The 22,398-nt window shown below is 36.5% G+C and overlaps 1 long non-coding RNA gene and 3 pseudogenes across 1 annotated transcript; 3 read left to right on the top strand and 1 right to left on the bottom strand.

The window, feature by feature from the left end:
- The first annotated feature begins 5,221 nt into the window (after positions 1-5,221).
- Positions 5,222-6,714, top strand: LOC112023760 (protein BPS1, chloroplastic-like; annotated as a pseudogene).
- A 71-nt stretch (positions 6,715-6,785) lies between these two features.
- LOC112023761 (protein BPS1, chloroplastic-like) lies at positions 6,786-8,658 on the top strand (annotated as a pseudogene).
- Positions 8,659-12,082: 3,424 nt separating this feature from the next.
- Positions 12,083-12,772, bottom strand: LOC136071199 (uncharacterized). Its single transcript, XR_010632506.1, has 2 exons — positions 12,665-12,772; positions 12,083-12,154 (listed from the first exon to the last, which is right to left on the bottom strand). It is a non-coding gene; the product is annotated as an uncharacterized LOC136071199 (long non-coding RNA).
- Positions 12,773-13,263: 491 nt separating this feature from the next.
- On the top strand, positions 13,264-15,592 carry LOC112010905 (pentatricopeptide repeat-containing protein At2g26790, mitochondrial-like; annotated as a pseudogene).
- The last annotated feature ends 6,806 nt before the right edge of the window (positions 15,593-22,398 follow it).

Below are 22,398 nucleotides of genomic sequence, written 5' to 3'. Positions count from 1 at the left end.
TAATAATTTTAGATTGTACACATTCCAAAATTTAAAATAATTAGAAAATAATTAGATAGCTTTATGCGTTTTCTTTTCATAAATTAGTAGTAAAATAATTTGTAACTTCATATACTTTAATATATATGACGCTTTGCCAACCAAAATCATCATTCAAAAATTTTAAAATGGTTTCTTTGGTATTATTATACATTACAATTTGTGGTTCATTCATCCGCACATGTTTACTTGATATTTATTGCACTCTTAGGAGCATATATAGCTTTTGTGAGAAAATTTACTTGTTCACATAAAAAGATTTTCAAATATTTTGACCATAGCTAAACGACATTATTAAAAGTATAAGTCACATAACTTTAGATTGCTTATACATTCCAAAGGACAAAATTATTAAAAATATATATTTATTTGAACAAAAGTATTCTAAGATTATGTTTCTCAAAAAAAAAAAAAGTATTATAAGATTAAATAAATTTTTTATACATTTATTTATATTCCAAAGCATGCAAATATCTAGATTTAAGAAATTAAACTAAGGAAAACATGGATTAAAGCATGTTGCTATTTAGATCCAAGAAATTATACTAGAAAAACGTAGATTAAGCATGTAAATGCATATATGGGTAGCATGTCATCTAAGTACATTGAAAATTCAAGCATGTGGACACATGGATTTGATGACATGATAAATGGGTAAGCACATAATCCAAACAAGCATGCAAAGGATGGCTACATAACTTTCGATTTTCAACTCAGAATACAGAACACATGGATTATCAAGCCAATTTAACATTTGAATTAAAATTTTAACTCAAAGTAGCATACCCATATTTAAAATCCAACCAAACATGCATACTCATGTGTAAAAATAATAATCGATCAAAGTGTGCAAAAGTTGGTCAAACCTTGATCTAACTCTGTCAAACTTTAGATCTGGTTTTTTGATCACAGTATTTGACTAGATTATTAGACCAAGTGGAATTGTTAGAGATGAATTCAAGGTGTTGATATGTGTTTCAGGTGAAATTAGGGCTTTAACAATTTTTTTGGTTTTCCTGATTAATGCAAAGTTCTCTTTATTAATCCTGACGCCTAGGCAACAGTATGCCTCTTAGCCACTGTGAATCACAACTTCAATTACATATTAATTGCATTACAGCTCTTTTTAAAATTCTTATGGGTAAGATACATAGTCAATTTAAAAAATAAGTCCATTTAATATTTTATCAGACGTTAAAATTATTAATATTTCTCGAATTATATATAAATCTATATAGGCTTCCCATATAGCATCTTCCATTGATTTACTTCAATTCCAAGTTACAAATTTTTCTTTGATCGAGTCAATTTATTCTATTGGCTTCACATTAAATTTCGCATCAAAATTTGGAATAATTTTTCTCTCGAAGTTTGAGCAAACTATTTTGCATATAACTGTCACTATATACATTGGGTCCGTTTGGATTGGACTTATTGTTGCTGAAACTGAGAACTGAAAACACTGTAGCAAATAAGTTGTAAAAATGTGGGTGATTAATTTGGCTGAAAGCACTGTAGCTCAGCTGAAACTACTGTAGCATATAAATACTAAAATTTTACACGCGACCTCTCTTTTTTTCCACTCCTCACCCTAGCTAAGCCTGTGCCTTCGAAGAGTTCCACGCCCACCAGAGATTGATGAAGGAAGACCTACATCGGTCCGACGCCAGCGAAGAGCCCAGGTGAGAAATCCATCTTTTGGAAGCCAACCCCAGTCCGACGCCGTTGTATTCTCTTCCTTCTAGAAACCCATTTCACCCTCTTCCCCACCGTCCCTCAAGCTCCGACCCATGACTCCTCTCTTCCCATAAATATATGGGAATGTAAATTGATCGATTTTTCTAGTGCTAGTGCTATCTGCAAATGGATGTCATATTACCCAGTAGTCAAGGTATTTTTTCCCCCTTTCCAATCGATTTAATTCCATAAATGTTGCTCAGTTTTTTTTTTTTTTAATTTGTTTTTTCCCAGTGATAATAAATCCATTGGTTTTGTTTTTTGCAGTGCCCACATTTTTCCAAGTTTCAGTTAGCCATTGAAAGTGTTCATAGGGCTGACAATGGTTGCTCAGAAAATGTAATGTTTCTTTGAATCTCCCTGTTTCCTTTGACAAAAATTATGCATCCTGTAGTTTTAGTTATCCATTTGTCTCACCACTCTCCTACACATGACAAGAGGGATTAGTGTGTACTTGTTAATGATTCGTTGGTGCATAAACACGTCTGAGTATTAATATTTTGCTAATATGGGGGGAGTTTTTGTCTAAAGTTGTCCTTGTTTTAGGTGTTTCTTTTAATTTTATTTTTTACATATACTGTGATCCCAAATATTCTCAACAAAGATGTTAGAATTGTGAATGCCCTCTCTTTATCTGATTTTTAATTGTGGTGTTCTTCATTCTGTGCTTCAAATGAAGAAGAGTTTTGCACTTTGATAAAAATGCACTTTCCAAGTAACAGAGTATTGCCCAACTTTGTTGAGTGACTTGGCAATGGAAACTGTCATTTTTTATTCCAGTCCTTGAACTACAATGATTTATGTAGTTTCATTGCTTTCTGTCCATATGTCATTTTCAGGCAGTGATCTTTATTATTGCTGTAATAAGTCAGTTGACTCCTCTAGCGTAGAGATAACCAATTGAATCATTTGTGTTATTTCCTATGATCCTAGGAAAGCTAATAATATTGTGTGACTTGATTTCTTGTTTTTGTCCTGAAATTTGTAGTAGCTGACATTAGTTTCTTTGTGAAGGTTGGACACTCTATTGGTTCATATATATCTATTGATATGTTCAGGAGATCCTCAGAGAAGGTGGTGTCAACTTTTAGATGTTATATAAGACTAATTGTGCTACTACTCACAGTAATGATATTAAAGTGTTTTATAAATGAAAAGAAAAGCAAAAGACTAGAAAGGGGATTTTTCAAATTTTGTTTGGGATCTATGTGGGGAAAATAAATAGAAACATTGATGTAATCTATAAATCTTTGTGGTAATCTGTCAAAGTTTCTCATTGTATGCAAATATCCTTAGATTGCCTTGTTTTCAAGGTCTTGTATGGATGCCAGAGAATAATCATATTCCTGTGGTGGGGAATGTGTCCACAACAGAAAATGGTGGCCATCATCGATATCGATGATAGAAAATTAAAGTGGCATCATTTGATCCTGAAAGCATTTTCAATCCTTTTATTATGAGTTCTATTTTTTTGTGATTTATTGCTTTTTCTTTATTGGGGGATCTGGCTGTGAATAGTGTATACGCTTTTTTTTTAATGAAGATTATAACTGTATTTGCATACCTTTGTCCTATGTAAAATTCCAAACATGCCCACTATATGAAATTGTCAATTAAAGGACTCTAATACCCGTTGCTTTTGTAACTTATGTCATGTCTTGTTCCATTTATTCAGTAATTAAATGGTATTCTCTTCATTTTTGGCTCAGGGGTGATGAAGTGTATTTTAAATGGGGTCCTTCAGCAGAATGACACCGTGTGCATGAGCCTATTCAAGCGTGCATACCCCAAGTGGCCAAACCATCGCTCTCTGATTCTTGATGCTGATCAACTGTGGTTGGTGACCAATCCTGTACAGTTGAGTCTGGAATTTGGAAGAAAGCCATGCTAGTGCTGGGAATGAAGCTTCTGTGGTTCAGAATGTTGGTTCCAATTTCATGTTTGCTGGTAACCTTGCGTGCAGTTGGAGTGACATGGGGTTCATTGCTGGTAACCTTGTCTGCACCCTTCTCCCAGCATCACATGTTGAACAAGCACAGCAGCAGCCACTGCCTAGTCTCCTCATCATGCTTCTTGCTGCAAGGTTTCTCTATGAAACTGTTCACATCTCTCTCTCATTGTATATAAATATTTCCTTGATTAAGTCTTTCACAGCTGGTGACATTCATTTTCCTAATACCATATTGATAATGATCAGCTGTTTTAATAACAATTGTTGCTGATTGCAACCCAAAATGTTGTAATTATAATTTACTTCATTCTCCCTCCTCTTTTGGGTCTTAGCCAATATTAAACAAAAGCTAAATGCTCAACCTATGTTAATAATACTTGTAATTCATAGTTCCCAAAGCCAAGTATTGGCATGGATAAGATACTAATCTACTGCTCCAGAGTCTTTAATTAGAATGAAAAGAGGAAGAGTGTCCAAACGAACTGTAGCTACTGTTGGTGGCTGAATCTATTTGGATCCTTTGCCAATACGCTCTGCTTTGAGGAAAAAAATTAATAAAAAAATGTTGCTGAAAAAACTCTTGAGATTGGACCATCTCTCCAAACTCAACTCCTCTTTACCAAACATAGGGTTATCTTGAAGCTCAAGCATCACATCTGCACTTTGTGCCTGCAAATATCTTTAACTGAAATGGTTGTATAATTGGCAATTTTTTTTAAAATTTAAATTTTATTTTAATAATTTGCTAACAATTACGGTGGGGGGATTTGAACTTGGGCGATCCCGTCCCCAAGCCTATAGTTTACTTTGTTAAGTTTTAAATTATAATGATTAGAATGTATCAAAACTATAGGATATATATATTTTAATATTTCCAACTTTTGTGGTTGTAGTCCCATCATAGTGTATCCATACACTAAAATGTCTAAATATCATAAAATTCACTTTGAGACGAGAGTTGAACAAATGTTTAAACCTTTAGGTTCTTCAAAGTATTCATTCTCTCGTTGCTTCCATTCTAGTTCCTCTATACAATCAGAACCACCACCACCTTGGATGTTGTCATACCACTGCATTACCAATACCACCACCACCACCTTGGATGTTGTCATACCACTGCACTACCACCATTACGACCATTATTGCCATCACCACTACAAGAACTATACCAATAAATGTATATCACTGCATTCAACTTAAACTTTTGACAACTTACATTAAAGCAATTGTAGGGACTGCTGGTATCTGGTTTCGAGTTTCAGGTCACGAGTTGTAAGTGTTGCACTTTAGTCTCATTGTGGCATCATTGGGTTCTGTGTAGTTTTGTTACTACCCAATGATTGTTGCTGGTTTGTGAAAAACTAATAGGTGACCCAGTATTTAAAGCATATATGTTTAATGTACTACTTATTTGATAAGTAGTTTGTTATTAGTTAATCATGTGTTCAAATAGGTGCAGGAAATTGGTGCTTTGTCTTATGGTTTTCCTAATGGTTTTTCTTGGACATCAGTGTGAATTTGCTCAATATATGCAATGCTTTTAGCTCTAAAATCTCAAGGGTGAACCAGGGCCATCTCTTGCTTCAGTGTGTGCTGCACAATTTGGATTCCAGCTCTTCAAAGCAGTTTATTAAGGCTCGATCTTCACTTGATGCATGGAGACAGCATATTAGTTCAAAGAACCCTAGAGTTGAAAACTGTTTCACCCATTTCGAACAAGCTTGTGGAATCACTGTCTCACCCTAAGGTTAAGAACTCAGCCAAAGGGAAGGTTTTAATGCGTGCTATGTATGGGGTTAAGGTGGAGACAGTATTTATCTGCAGTGTCTTTGCTTCAGCCTTCTCTGATTTTGCTGTGAAGTTGTTTGATTTGAATGTTGATGACAAATATTTGTGGGCACAAGCTTTGACCGGTTTGCAAACTAGCATTAATAGCGAAATTAGAAATTTATATTCAACTGGAATATTTACAGTTTCGAAAGAGCTCGAGGCAGTTGATACAAGTGTAAAGAAATTATATCCCATGATCCAAGATGGTGTGGACCCTATTGAAGTGGAAGCATTCTAGAATTCCGTTTCAAATTTGGCAAGGAGAGCATAGGGACTTTCAGAGGGACTAGATCTTCTACTTATGAAAATAAACACTCTATGCCAACAACAAAACACTCTCTTGTGTGAATTTGGATAAACAATCAAGTTTCTTGAAAGTTTCTAAGATACATATTTAACACTTCTTATGCTTCACAACAAAATAAATCCACGAAGTTTGTGCACCATCAGTTATGGTCCCCACAAAAATCAGTCATCAGTGTGAATTTGCTCGATATATGCAATGCTTTTAGCTCTGAAATCTCAAGGGTGAACCAGGGCCATCTCTTGCTTCAGTGTGTGCTGCACAATTTGGATTTCCAGCTCTTCAAGGCAGTTAATCAAGGCTCGATCTTCACTTGATGCATGGAGACAGCATATTAGTTCAAAGAACTCTAGAGTTGAAAACTGTTCCACCCATTTCGAACAAGCTTGTGGAATCACTGTCTCACCCCAAGGTTAAGAACTCAGCCAAAAGGAAGGTTTTAATGCGTGCTATGTATGGGGTTAAGGTGGAGACAGTATTTATCTGCAGTGTCTTTGCTTCAGCCTTCTCTGATTTTGCTGTGAAGTTGTTTGATTTGAATGTTGATGACAAATATTTGTGGGCACAAGCTTTGATCAGTTTGCAAACTAGCATTAATAGCAAAATTAGAAATTTATATTCAACTGGAATATTTACAGTTTCGAAAGAGCTCGAGGCAGTTGATACAAGTGTAAAGAAATTGTATCCCATGAGCCAAGATGGTGTGGACCCTATTGAAGTGGAAGCATTCTAGAATTCCATTTCAAATTTGGCAAGAAGAGCATAAGGACTTTCAGAGGGACTAGATCTTCTACTTGTGAAAATAAACACTCTATGCCAACAACAAAACACTCTTTTGTGTGAATTTGGATAAACAATCAAGTGTCTTGAAAGTTTCTAAGATACGTATTTAACACTTCTTATGCTTCACAACAAAATAAATCCATGAAGTTTGTGAACCATCAGTTATGGTCCCCACAAAAATCAGTCATCAGTGTGAATTTGCTCGATATATGCAATGCTTTTAGCTCTGAAATCTCAAGGGTGAACTAGGGCCATCTCTTGCTTCAGTGTGTGCTGCACAATTTGGATTTCCAGCTCTTCAAAGCAGTTTATCAAGGCTCGATCTTCACTTGATGCATGGAGACAGCATATTAGTTCAAAGAACCCTAGAGTTGAAAACTGTTCCACCCATTTCGAACAAGCTTGTGGAATCACTGTCTCACCCCAAGGTTAAGAACTCAGCCAAAGGGAAGGTTTTAATGCGTGCTAGTTATGGGGTTAAGGTGGAGACAGTATTTATCTGCAGTGTCTTTGCTTCAGCCTTCTCTGATTTTGCTGTGAAGTTGTTTGATTTGAATATTGATGACAAATATTTGTGGGCACAAGCTTTGATCGGTTTGCAAACTAGCATTAATAGCGAAATTAGAAATTTATATTCAACTGGAATATTTACAGTTTCGAAAGAGCTTGAGGCAGTTGATACAAGTGTAAAGAAATTGTATCCCATGATCCAAGATGGTGTGGGCCCTATTGAAGTGGAAGCATTCTAGAATTCCGTTTCAAATTTGGCAAGGAGAGCATAGGGACTTTCAGAGGGACTAGATCTTCTACTTGTGAAAATAAACACTCTATGCCAACAACAAAACACTCTTTTGTGTGAATTTGGATAAACAATCAAGTGTCTTGAAAGTTTCTAAAATACATATTTAACACTTCTTATGCTTCACAACAAAATAAATCCAAGAAGTTTGTGAACCATCAGTTATGGTCCCCACAAAAATCAGTCATCAGTGTGAATTTGCTCAATATATGCAATGCTTTTAGCTCTGAAATCTCAAGGGTGAACCAGGGCCATCTCTTGCTTCAGTGTGTGCTGCACAATTTGGATTCCAGCTCTTCAAAGCAGTTTATCAAGGCTTGATCTTCACTTGATGCATGGAGATAGCATATTAGTTCAAAGAACCCTAGAGTTGAAAACTGTTCCACCCATTTCGAACAAGCTTGTGGAATCACTGTCTCACCCCAAGGTTAAGAACTCAGCCAAAGGGAAGGTGTTAATGCGTGTTATGTATGGGGTTAAGGTGGAGACAGTATTTATCTACAGTGTCTTTGCTTCAGCCTTCTCTGATTTTGCTGTGAAGTTGTTTGATTTGAATGTTGATGACAAATATTTGTGGGCACAAGCTTTGATCAGTTTGCAAACTAGCATTAATAGCGAAATTAGAAATTTATATTCAACTGGAATATTTACAGTTTCGAAAGAGCTCGAGGCAGTTGATACAAGTGTAAAGAAATTGTATCCCATGATCCAAGATGGTGTGGACCCTATTGAAGTGTTTGAAAGAGCTCGAGGCAGTTGATACAAGTGTAAAGAAATTGTATCCCATGATCCAAGATGGTGTGGACCCTATTGAAGTGTTTGAAAGAGCTCGAGGCAGTTGATACAAGTGTAAAGAAATTGTATCCCATGATCCAAGATGGTGTGGACCCTATTGAAGTGGAAGCATTCTAGAATTCTGTTTCAAATTTGGCAAGGAGAGCATAGGGACTTTTAGAGGGACTAGATCTTCTTACAAACCAATATGATGACTTTTTTGATGTAGTTTTAACTGGGCGTGATGCTTTGCTCTGTAATGTTAGAGAGAGTGGTACTATCTCTGACCCAAAGCTAGGTTGCAAAGTAGTAGAAAGAGTACAATCTTAATTATTGGGGGTAGCTAAAATTTGTTTAGGGTTTGATGTAGATTCTTTTGTATTTGATATTATTCTATTGATTCTTTTCTATTTGATATTATTCTGGCTAAATGGCACTTAAATAAATCACATTTGTTACTTATGTCATTTATTTGGATTATTTTACAATCTATTCGGAGACAAACTATTTGTTTTTGCCTTTATTATGCAAATTTATTTTACAAGTCATTGGAAATTTTTTTTGAGTGTTCAATAAATCTCTTAACACTAACGTATCATAAATTTGAGATGTGAGAAGTGTAGTACAAAAGTGATAATTGGCCCTAATTCTACTTGTGAAAATAAACACTCTATGCCAACAACAAAACACTCTTTTGTGTGAATTTGGATAAACAATCAAGTGTCCTGAAAGTTTCTAAGATACATATTTAACACTTCTTACGCTTCACAACAAAATAAATCCACGAAGTTTTTGAACCATCAGTTATGGTCCCCACAAAAATCAGTCATCGTCCGCACATATCGATGTTGTGATATCAATACGAACTTGTTTCATCTCAGGTTCGTCCAAGACTGAGACTGCTTCTGCCAAGGCATCATAATGACCTCTGTCACTATCAAATGATGTGCCCCCTGTAGATCCTGAACATGAAGATTCATTGTTTATCTCATGTGCTCTAACGATATTGTGAAGAACCATTGTCGCAACAATGATCAAGTTTTGCATGTGTATCTTAAAGCCTGGCATATGTCTCAAAATTTTCCACTTACTTTTCCAAACTCCAAACGTTCGTTCTATGACCGAACGGAGTGATGAATGGAGATAATTAAACCTCTCTTCTGGACGATGCAGCACTTCAGAAGGCCGAAATTCCCCAATGTGGTACCTCTCCCCCTTATATGGTGCCAGGAACCCTTTCCTCACAGGGTATCCTGAATCAACCAGATAATACTTTCCTGCATGTGAACACGTTTATTACATTAGCATTTTCACTACATTAATACATACGTTATTATTGTAATTAAACCGCATATTTACAAACCAGGTGGAGCTATTGGGAAGTTGTAACTCTCATTATTGAGGCAACTAAAAAAAATCCTCGTGTCATGCGCTGACCTTTCCCATCCAACACATGCGAATGTGAACTTCATGTCAACGTCACATGCGCACATGCAATTTGTTGTGGTGGTTCCCTTCCTGCCATAGTATGGAAGCTGCTCATCCTCACCAATGACCACTCCCACGTGGACCCCATCAATCGCACCAATACAACCCTAACCATTGCCACAAAAATACCATGTAAAATAAAATACGTGGTATGACCATAAAGATAATTTAACTTAACTCAAGTCATCATGTCAAATTCACAAAGTACCTCAAAATGTGGCCAATATCGATCTGAATGTTGAATATTTTCTGGCACATCCTGAAATGTACGATCAGCAAGTTGGATAATGTCCAGTGCCATAACAGTGGCTAACAATGTAACTACATTGGCCACGTGTCGATGCACTATCTCACCCGAGTGCTGAAATCTTTCCTGCACCATTCTGTTGCCATGAGCATGACCAAGTACCATCAATGTCATTGCCAGAGACTCTTCCACGCAAACACTTCTGGTACCATAATATCCATACTGGCGCAGTGTATTACACAATTGTCTAAACACATAGCTTGACATTCTAAAATTTCTTCGACATTTCTTCTTATGTCCAGTTAAAATATACTGTACCCATTCTAAGCCTGTTTGTGTATTCATATGCAATGGTACTTTGGTGATATAGGTATCCACGTAAGCTAGACTTGCACACCCGGCTAGATACGCTGCGAGTACAAGGTCATCGCTCAGGTCGAAGTTTGCGTCCCTGCATATGTTACCAACTTTAATTGCATGTACATTTATTCATGTGCTACTATAATATGTAGTCTAAAAAGAAGTTGTTAAACTGGAACTCAAACTGGTACTAGGCTCAAATTATGGTCGTACCAATAAATAAACAATCCTAAGCATATGCTTTCACGATTTCATCCAATATTTCACAAAATTGTAGATTCACATGTAGAGGGGAAAGTACAGAAACTCACTGGTGTTGGGAATCAGATGAGTCGTTTAACGAATCCATCCTTATGTATTCCTTGAGACTGCTTTATAGGTATTGAACAATGATCTAAAAAATATCGAGCTTAAAATTCAAAGCCTTGAAATGCGGATGATATCTAATGCACACAACCAAGAAAAAATAAAAATCAGAAAATAGTATAAGCAATAACAATTCTGTATTTACATCAAATTAGTCTTAATTTAATTAGTATTATATAATTTTATTTAATTAATGTATACATATAAAAAGGCCCCATATAAAATTTTTGCCTTTGGCCCCAAACTTTGTTGGCCCAGCCCTCTGCTTCTCTTCTCTATTTGCTTTCCCTTCTTTCCTTGGCTAATTGAAACAATAATGTATAATTACTCACAAATAGATGCTGGGTATTGGAGATTTAAATTATGGTGGGCATTCCAATTTCCTATGTATTNTTAAACTGGAACTCAAATTGGTACTAGGCTGAAACTGTGGTCGTACCAATAAATAAACAATCCTAAGCATATGCTTTCACGATTTCATCCAATATTTCACAAAATTGTAGATTCACATGTAGAGGGGAAAGTAAGAAACTCATTGGTGTTGGGAATCAGATGAGTCGTTTAACAAATCCATCCTTATGTATTCCTTAGACTGCTTTACACAACCAGTTGAATCTACAGCACCAACAAAAGTGATTACACAACCAGCCAATTAAAGGGCTTGCGTGGCTTAGGAACCACATTTTCAAAATCAGGATTTGTAGAATCCAAAACAATGCAACCAACATGACAGAAAGAACCAAGGCACATAGAAGACCAAGAAATGTTAACATGAAGACTCTTTTGACATTATTGTAATCCAACTTTATATATATAAGCAAACCCTTATCATGTATAACAATGGGTCGAAGTTCAACCGTTCAATCCACAGTGTAGTACTAGCAATTAATTATAAATAGAAGTATGTAGGGGCCTTTGTTTGGATCTGCCTATGGTTCACATGAGCTGCACTATTTACAGATCATAAGGCAGGCAGCTTCAGGTTTTGAAAAAAAAAAAAAAAAAGATGCAGGCAACTTTGGTTTTAAAAGCTGAAGCTTGGTTGAAAAGACCCCACAAACAAAGCTAAGGGTCACTACATCACCTGCCAATTCCTGCAATCCAAGAAAATGGACTTCATAAAGTCTTTACCTCTCTTCTTCAGCTTGGAAGGCACTGCTTCAGCTGTCACTGTCTACACCCACAGCCTTGGCTACATTCTGCCACCTGGTCAGGGGAAGAGTTTATCATGCAATGGCTAGTGCTTTTTCAAGCCTTTTGTTCTGCTCTGGTGTCGAAGAGGAGCTGGAGTTGAGTGTCAGGGCAGATGCCCCTCCTTATCAGCTGGAGTTGAGGGTCAGGTCAGGGGTCTCCTTATGAGCTTTTTTTTTTTTTTTTTTTTTTTTTTTTTTTTTTTTGTTATAGTTGCTTCATAATAAAGACTTTTTTGAACGTTATCTGCAGTGTCTTCAGTTCGCTATGCTGTGAAGAAGCTGGCTGCCATCAAAAAGAGTATTATCAAAATTCAAAGATTCTTGCATGTTTGAATTAGCTATGACAAGATCAGTTTAGCTTCTTTCCTTTAACTATGAAAATTTAAGTATAAAAACACTTTCACATATCAGTTTTTTAACTATGAAAACACTTTTACAGATCATTTTATAGGTCAGTGCAGCAAAGTTCTATGTAGTTTTCCTTTTAGCTTGTTTATTCCCTTCCTCGGCCAGGATCAGTTTCAGACTTGTGGCACTTCTTAAGGGCTACCTTAACTGCCTTATGGTTAACATGAGCTGCACTATTTAAAATCATAACAAAAGGCTTAATCACCCAATCAAGGGCTGCAGGTTTTAAAACAATGACAAGCAAGGGTGGTTTCAGCAGGCAGGCAGCTTCAGGTTTTGAAAAAAAAAAAAAAAAAAAAAAAGATGTAGGCAGCTTCGGGTTTTGAAAAGCTGAAGCTTGGTTGAAAAGACCCCACAAACAAAGCTTAAAGGGTCACTACATCACCTGCCAATTCCTGCAATCCAAGAAAATGGACTTCATGAAGTCTTTTTGTAGTATCTCATGTTTGTGGTTTGTCCCACCTCCTCTTTTCCTATCATACCTATCTTAAAGTAATAATTTGAAAGTATTAGGTTTAAAGAGAAAACATTTTAAAGTATAATGATGATTTGAAGCAAAAATCAAAGGTTTATGACTGAATATGCAATTTAACCTTAATGCATTTGGCTCCATATTACTATAGCTCGAAGAGTGCTTTAGTGTTTTTTGCATCTTCATGGTTAGGTAGAAATGTAGAATGAAGTAGAAGTTTTAAATTGTTGCATTGCATAGAATAAAAAGAATATTTAAATGGAAATGAAGAATGATAAAAGTTGATGGAGATCAATGTAAAAAGTGTGGCTAAAATAGAAAAATTGGGCTTTTACCTCTGACTTAGGTAAACATTTTACTGGACCAATGAGAATGGTCTAATAGAAAACCACATATCAAAATCAAATTGAATGATTTATAGCATATACATAAAGTCATTTGGAATATCCCTCTAACTGAGAGTCTGTTGTTTCTTTGTATTTGTGCAGGCCAGGTGATCAACTAAGATACTAAACACCGTCATGTGAACACCTTGGGTGAAGGGATAATTTTGGCTCGTGAAACACAAGAATCAGGAAAAGCTCTTCAAATGCTTAATTTGTGGATAGATATTTCCAATAAATTGAAAAACGAAGTAGCCCTTAAGTATGCCTAAGACTCTAATATCAGTTAGGGAGTTCTAAAGATTGAAAGCCAAAAAATAGCATGGTAAATGTCAAAGTATTCTGACATGTGAAGGCTTCTAAGTATTCAGACATGTGAAGACTTTGAAAAGTATAAACTGTCACCTGCTTAAATTTTGAATGGCCCATTTAAAGCCAAGTCCTGTAATCAGTAGAGCTTTATGCTTCATGCTGATGTTTTTCAAATTTTAGGGATGTTTATATCCCAGAGTTGTTTCTCAAGATGTAAGAGACCTACAAGAATTGATAAATGCAGTATTTCACTTTGAAGTAGTATCCAAAGAGACAGAATAGCAGTAAAATAATTGGTTGAGGAACTATGAATGTGCATCTCTCTCTCAGACAAATAAAGAAATGGAATTGGTGTTCAGAGCATGAAGAAAGAGCAAAGAAGAGCTAGAAATGGTGTTGAACTAGGCCAAGGAGGTTATATCCTCCACACACTTCGTGATCTTCAGTTGGATTGCAACCGGAGTATAAGTCTTGTAACTCTTATTTTTCTTTAGATTGTACCTTATATACAAAGCCATGGAAATTTCTGATTTGTTTGAATGCAGGCTTGCAGCGGAGGGGCTGCAGCCTGATGAGACATTGCTTAGAGCATACAATGCATTGGTTAGATCTTGGTATATGTTTGATGTGGCCATTGATGTTTCGTTCCAAATGAAGAAGTGCTGGCCATATCTTCACCTAAAATTTTCTCATGAATCGATTTTTTAAGCATGCCAAAATGGAGCCCTAATGATTACACCTATGCCATTGTGATTGAAGCACTCTGCAGGACTAGTGATATGGAAGAAGTTGTTCATGTTTTTCAGGAGATGGAGGAACTTGGGGTTACCCCTAGAGCTTTTGCTTGAACAGAACATATTGAAGGGCTTTGCACCCATCAGAGGTCAGATTTGGGATAAAAAGTGCTACAAGCATGGAAAGGGGCATCTGCCTCTATTGATGCATATGCTTATGTGCTGTCATTTGTGGGTTCTGTGACAAGGTATGGTGCATTGATCCATAGGCATTGCAAGAATTGAAATTTTCTATAAGCTTAATTATATGATGTAAAAGGGTATATAAAGTTAGTAATTATGTGATTGTTGGCTTGATTCTTCAATGATTGTGTAACATGGGCATGCCTTTCGAAGCATTGTGTTTATTTGAAGAATTGAAGGGATGAAGAATTTTCCTGATGAGCTTCTATACAATATTGTGGTGGATGTTTTGTGTAAACAGGGAAAGTGGAAGAGCCAAGACATGAAAGGTAAGCATATGGATTTAGATATTAAGCACTATATGACCTTGATTTAAGGATACTATTTCCTTGGAAAAGTTTTTATTGCCTTGAATCTATTTGAGCAAATGAAGGAAAAGGGGTTCAAGCCTGACATTGTTGTTTATGATGCACATACTGGCGGGTTTTTCTAGAAATGGCTTCACATCCACGGAATGTGACCCTTTGGATTATATGGAGGCACAGGGTTTGAAACCAAACTCTGTTACACATAACATGATTATTGAAGGTTTTTGTAAAGGTGAAGGTGGAGGAAGCTGAGGAACTGCCAATAAGTTTGGAATATAAGAGTGTGGATAACTATTCTGCAAAGATTAATGGATACTGTGTAGCCAACCATACAAGTGAGGCCTTTAAACTTCTTGTTAGGCTGTCAAAGCTAGTTCCTCAGCTAAGAAGTTGGAATATAAGAGTGTGGATAANCAAGTCTCTAAGACTCGATTTCCATGTGGAAAAAGGGCCAGGTTAGACTCCTTCAGAATATGAAAACCGAGCCTCAAAGGCTCGGTTTATAAGCCCAAAATCAAGCCTCTTAGGCTCGAGATGTTAGTCAGTAATATAGTTTGAAAACGAAATTAGTTTCCAATTTTGGCCGCGACATGTGACTTGACTTTGCTCTTTTTTTGGGTTTCTTCCCAAAAAAATAAAAAGACTTATGTAATTTATTTTATTTTGTGCCAAGTAGACATCCTTTTGGGTTTTTTTTTTTTTTTTTTTTTTTTTTTTTTTTTTTTTTTTTTGGTCATAGTTGCTTCATAATAAAGACTTTTTTGAACGTTATCTGCAGTGTCTTCAGTTCGCTATGCTGTGAAGAAGCTGGCTGCCATCAAAAAGAGTATTATCAAAATTCAAAGATTCTTGCATGTTTGAATTAGCTAACTAGTAAAGTCTATCATCTCAAAGAAAAACTAAAAAAATCTCTGGTCGTCAAACAAGTGACTTGGGTGGTTGGGTTCGAATTCCAGCAACACCAAAAACAAAATCAGTCTCTTACTCTAATAATAATGAGCAATCATTATATGATTGCCTAATTAGCAGTTTAATTTGTTATAATACGTTTAATAGCGTTAGCATAGGCCACAAGGATAAACTTATCAACTTATGCCTAACCTATACTTGTCAATCTGTAAAAGTAATTAGTGCAGCAAAACATTTTTTTTCCTTGAGCTGCATAGAGAATTTCATTGTGACAATTTAACTATGACAAGATCAGTTTAGCTTCTTTCCTTTAACTATGAAAATTTAAGTATGAAAACACTTTTACAGATCAGTTTTTTAACTATGAAAACACTTTTGCAGATCACTTTTTTAACTATGAAAACACTTTTACAGATCACTTTTACAGGTCAGTGCAGCAAAGTTCTATGTAGTTTTCCTTTTAGCATCTTTATTCCCTTCCTCAGCACAGGATCAGTTTCAGACTTGTGGCACTTCTTAAGGGCTACCTTAACTGCCTTAGCAGAATAAGAACAATCCTCATCAGCTCATTGTAAGCCGTTTGAGGATCCTTATCTGTTCTCCATAATTCCCACCAACAACTTCAGCTATAGTAAACATGTAGCAAATATCAAGGCAGATTGGGATAACCTTAATGAATGTGCACATGCGTTTGGCATGTGTGTATGAGATGGATATACGAAAGGGGAATAGCAATTAAAATTATTGCAGATCGAAATGATTGTTTTGGTCTAGTGAAAGATAACCCTAAAAGTCTTAAAAGTGAAAGCCCTAGAGGCTCACATGCTACTGAACCTTAAAAAAAATTTCTTTCTTTATGCAAGATTATGTAGTTTAAGGTTGCAAAGCTCTTGTGTGCAGCATACAACCTTTTATGCTAGATTAAGCAGACCTTGTCTGCCAAAATATCAGGGCAGATTGGGATTGAGAAAAACTGAAACTCTTTTTTAACCAAACCATGGGAGCTAAACAGTTTTGGCACCTACAACACATACCAAATTCATTACTAGCTAGTAGTGACCCTCATTGTTCAATTGTAAGTTTGTAACTTTGTAAGGTAGCAACCAATGCAACATGGGCTGGAGAAGTATTATGGCATGTATATATATATATTTTTGGAAACAGTAAATATGGCAAGAATATGATCTGTATTAACATATTCAACTTGGTTAGTTGGAATGGTTCATCAATCCCTCTCAGCCATGATCATTGCAACTTAAACTGGAAATTAAAATATGCCTTTCAAGGTTAGAAGACCAGGTTTTAATGCAACTTGCCCCTTCCATTCCAGGGCAGAGCAATTTAAAAAAGTACCTTCATATTACCTTCATATTCCAGGGCAGAGCAATTTAACTAGTTAAGAAGACTAGTTACATAACTACAACAATTTAAAAATATAGGAAGATAGTACCTTGATATTAGGCTTCACAGCAACAACGGTCCCATCCTTCACATAAACATCATCAACCTCCTCTCTATGAGCATTGACAACAATTCCCCCTTTGATCAATATCTTCAACGATGAAGACAAAACCCCACATGATGATTCACCATACTCAATCCCAACAGTACAGAACTGAAACTATTTTCTTTAAATAATAAAAATTACATAAGAAGATAATACTCTAGCTTGGTTAACAAAGAAAAGCCTAGAAACCAAAAAAAAAAAAAATTATAAAAAAGTCAAATAAACAACCATCATAACAGTGCATAACAATAAAAAATACAAAAAACTCAGATAAAAGAAGCATTGGACAAACATATATAAATATAGCTCAATCACATAGGAGTGATGAGCATTGTCTTACATACACACCCATAACAACATTAGTTTCTACCAATAAAAAAAGAAAAAGAAAAACAATAGTGCAATAGGTACAACACTGACAGTTTGATTACTACACCAAGGCTACACAACCCTATCGAGACAATCTATTGTTCCTTCACTACATCATTGATATTCAGGGTGCCTATGGTACTCTTTTTCTAGCCACTTCAGGTGGACATCCTTGTCTTCGAGAAGTGCTTCAAACGTGTGCCTAGCCCGCTCTTTTTCCATGAAGTAGGTGGCACTGAACATATGAAGGTAATGACTTGAGTACATCCCAGGAAGACTTAACACCATGTCCAGAATTGCTTTAACTTGAGCAGTTGCTGTGGGAGCAGATGGTGTACGGGCACTTAGACTAGATTTTTCAACAATAACATTTGAGATGCTCTTCAAAGAGTCGGACATCTCTTGCGCAGCTAAACGTTTTTTTTTTTTTTTGGTTTCTTGGAAATTGGCTTGAAAATGTGGACACTGGTTGCCAAGCCTTTCCCCTTATTCATTGCCGGTCCTGCCCTCAACAATGATGGACCTTCAACCTCCATTTCGTCAACATTCACAACGGGTTCACATTGGGGGTCAACAAATTCTAGGTCATCAGTAGAGTCCCCAGACCCTTCGGTGGTTTCCGTTGGTATTGGACCACTCGTGCAGAATGCTTTGTTTCCCGTTGCAAGCGTGCCTCCAAACATGATGTTCAGGAGCTCCCGATTTGGCAAACCATTCGTTTTAAAGGTTTTTGCATCGGGACATGCCTACATGTGGACAACCAGTAGTTAGAACATAAGAATATAGTGGTAGACAGTAAAGTTGTTGACAATTATGTATTGATCAAAACTAATTGCAATCTTTCGGTTCCACCACTCCTCAGGTGTGTCAAACATCCCAGTTACAGGATCATAACCCAACCCAGTCTCCTTCTCCAAACACTTGTTATAATTCTTCCACCTTTTTCTTAGATGATCCCATTTGTTTTTTACCTGCAGCCAAGTCACTACTTTGTCCATCTCACCCAACTGCCGAATCACTTCAGCAACCCCAATTTTGGACAAAAATCCAATTTTTACCCTCTGGCCATCCATGACTTGAATAGCACAGAACCGACAAAAGGCTTCTAGTTCCTTAGGGTCTTTCCAGTCAGCTCTCTCATCATTACTACCACCGTCCATCGATTTCTTTTGCTTAACCATTTTTGCTACAACTTCCTTCTATAAAGTGAAGGCATTTAAACAAATAGTTCGGGTGCATTTTACAATCAGTTAGGCATGCCACATGAAAAATATTAAGTAAACTCACAAATATCCAAATTCAACAGAGGTAGTAAGAGAAACAATGGTATTACACAAAGGATCAATAAACCCCTATACTAGTGTCATGGAAAACACAACAGAGAGAACCACACTCAGACGTTGAATACAAAAATCACACACAAACGGTAAAACACAAAAAACCACAGATTGATGAAGTTTCATGGAAAACAACTTACCTGTGAATGCAGAGAGCCACGGTGGTGGCAACGATGACCCAAGCAGAGAGAAGGTGAGCTGGATTGTTTGTTGAACAGAGGGGATCTTTTCTTTTGGTTCTGCGTACTGGGTTTGCGTTCATCAACTGGCCTAATATGTTTTGATAGCTTTGTGGTTGGTGGGTAGGTGAAAGAAATTGAAGACGATTCGGACACAGCATTGAAGGAGATTGAAAGCATTCTGCCACCGGTAGTTGAGAGGAAAATCTGAAATGGGAAGAGAATGAAAATAGCCGTTTGGATTGAACGCAACGCCCCGTTTTGATGGTCTGACTCTCCAAGCTGCTTCTGCGGTGAACAGCAAGTGCAAGCCTTTTAGCAGGAGTTGAGCGCACCATTTAGCACACAGCTGGAGTTATGAACAGTACGTGCAAGAGCAGTTTAATTCACATGAAACGGTGCATAGAGATAAATGAAACGGTGCGTTTAGATTAAAGGAAGCTGTCCATGAACAGTGAAACTACCCTTAAATGAAACGGTGCGTGTAAAGGAGAAAACTTGCATTTCAGCAAGCCTTGCGTTTCCTGTGCGCGTGCGCGTGGGCCCCTCCTAAACGTGAACGCAGATACTAAACGTGGGAAAACGTTGAATCCAAACGCCCTCATTATTTTTCACAAATGAATAGTAAAGTAATTTAATCACCATATACTCTAATATCTATGATGCTTTGCCAACCAATATCATCATTCAAAAACTTTAAGTACTTTTCCCTCCTCACTTTCTTCCCAAATTAGGAGGATAAAAAAAGGTGGGCTCGGAGGGAAAATTTTTCCCTCTATTTTCTGTCTCTCTTGTTTTCTCTTCTCAACCAAACAGTTGAAAATGATATTTTCCATCATATTTTCCTCTCTCTATTTTTCATCGTTCCTGTTTTCACTCCAACCAAACATACCCTAAAACTGTTTCTTTGAAATTATATACTACGATTTGTGATTCATTCATCCTCATATGTGTACATTTTTAGACCCCTTAAACTCACATAGATTAACCTAGTTATTTAGCCAAGTGATTAACTTAGGTAAATTAAGCAGATCTAGGTTAACATAGATAAATCATATCATTGACACAGTGCGGAAAATAAAGAACACAACGATATGATAACTCTGAAAAACCAAACTAGTAAAAAACCGGGAGAGGATTTAACCTAACTATCCTCAAGGTAAAACAGATCTACTATGAAAGAATTGAAGTTTTGCAATAGCAACTTAGACCACTAACATCCTATTGCTACCTTGAGTAGAAAACTTACTACCACGACCACGAGCCCACATGCTACTTCTTTCTTGAATTCACAGCAACCATAAGTACTCCCACTTGTGTTTCTCTTTAAGCTCTTTGTGCAGCAACTGAAACGATCATCAAGCTCTTTACATGAATCTTGATAACCCTAAGTATGTATGAAGGCAAACATAATACCCTACACGTCATACGGGCTTAGGCTGAGTTGGAAAATTCTATAGAAAAATAATCTGCACGAGCTTCGATTGATCGGGTCTAATTTTCGATCGATCGAACCTTGCAGATTTACACAATAAATCTTGCAGTACACTCGATTCCAACTTTACATAAAAACACACTTTGAGCAGCCTAAATCTAAACTAAATATTTTGATCATGGTTTGCCAACAATACACATTGAAGTTCTAATACATTAGATCCTAATTCCTTAGAACCAAACATTATGTTTACCTCATATTTATTGCACTCTAATAAGCATATGTGGCTTTTGTGAGAAAATCAATTGTTAACATAATAATTTTTTAAAATCTTTTGACCCTTGCCAAACGACATTTTTGAAACTGTAAATAACATTATTTTAGATTGTTTACACATTCTAAAATTCAAAATAATAAGAAAATAATAATTTAAGATTGTTTACACACTCCAAAATTCAAAATAATTAGAAAATAATTAGATTGCTTATATGCATTTTCTTTTCATAAATTAATATTAAAATAATTTTTACTCCATATACTCTAATATATATGACGCTTTGCCAACCAAAATCATCATTCAAAAATTTTGAAATGGTTTCTTTGATATTATATATTATAATTTGTGGTTCATTCATCCGCACATGTTTACGTGATATTTAATTATTTATCGCACATGTTCACATGGTCCGGTCATCAGAGCTACTAGTGTTAGATCTCTGGCACAGGCAATTCGGTCACTACTGGTTTGAAGTGTAGGATATGGGTGGCCCTAATTAACAGGATTCTTAAATGAAAGATGTGAAATTATGCAATATTGGTAAGATTGAATATCTATGTAATTTTTTCAATGATAGTTGGAAAAATTTTGACCACAAGAGTTGTTGAAGATGTGGAAAATCAAAGAGAATCAATGTGAATCCTCAAGCTCAGTAATTTTGGAATGTGAAATTAATGTAGATCAAAACTTGGCCACATCAAGAATTTGAAGAACTTGAACCTTGAAAGAAGAGGATGAGTTGAAGTAATTTGTGATGTGGGAATGGAAGGGACTGTAATTGTTTTTTTTTTTTTTTTTTTTTTGGGATGGACTTTCAACCATGGTCACAGATGTGTAAGAGAAACAATGGTATTACACAAAGGATCAATAAACCCATATACTAGTGTCATGGAAAACACAACAGAGATAACCACACTCAGATCATATAATACAAAAATCACACACAAACGGTAAAACACAAAAACCCATAGATTGATGAAGCTTCATGGAAAACACCTTACCCGTGAATGCAGAGAGAAATGGTGGTGGCAACGATGACCCAAGCAGAGAGAAGGTGAGCTGGAGCGTTTGTTGAACAGAGGGGATCTTTTCTTTTGGTTCTGCGCACTGGGATTGCGTTCATCAACTGGCCTAATATGTTTTGATAGCTTTGTGTTTGGTGGGTAGGTGAAAGAAATTGAAGACGATTCGGACATAGCATTGAAGGAGATTGAAAGCATTCTGCCATCGGTAGTTGAGAGGAAAATCTGAAATGGGAAGAGAATAAAAATAGCCGTTTGGATTGAACGCAACGCCCCGTTTTGATGGTCTCTCTCCAAGCTGCTTCTGCGGTGAACAGCAAGTGCAAGCCCTTCAGCAGGAGTTGAGCGCACCGTTTAGCACACAGCTGGATCTATGAACAGTACGCGCAAGAGCAGTTTAATTCACATGAAACGGTGCGTAGAGATAAATGAAACAGTGCGTTTAGATTAAAGGAGGCTGTCCATGAACAGTGAAACTTCTTTTAAATGAAACGGTGTGTGTAAAGGAGAAAACTTGCGTTTCAGCAAGCCTTGCGTTTCCTGTGCGCGTGCGCGTGGGCCCCTCCTTAGACGTGAACGCAGATCCTAAACGTGGAAAAACGTTGAATCCAAACGCCCTCATTATAGAATTT

Source organism: Quercus suber, unplaced genomic scaffold (assembly GCF_002906115.3).
Source record: "Quercus suber isolate HL8 unplaced genomic scaffold, Cork oak 2.0 scaffold_293, whole genome shotgun sequence".
Lineage (NCBI taxonomy): Eukaryota > Viridiplantae > Streptophyta > Magnoliopsida > Fagales > Fagaceae > Quercus > Quercus suber.
This window is presented reverse-complemented; position numbering and strand designations above follow the sequence as displayed.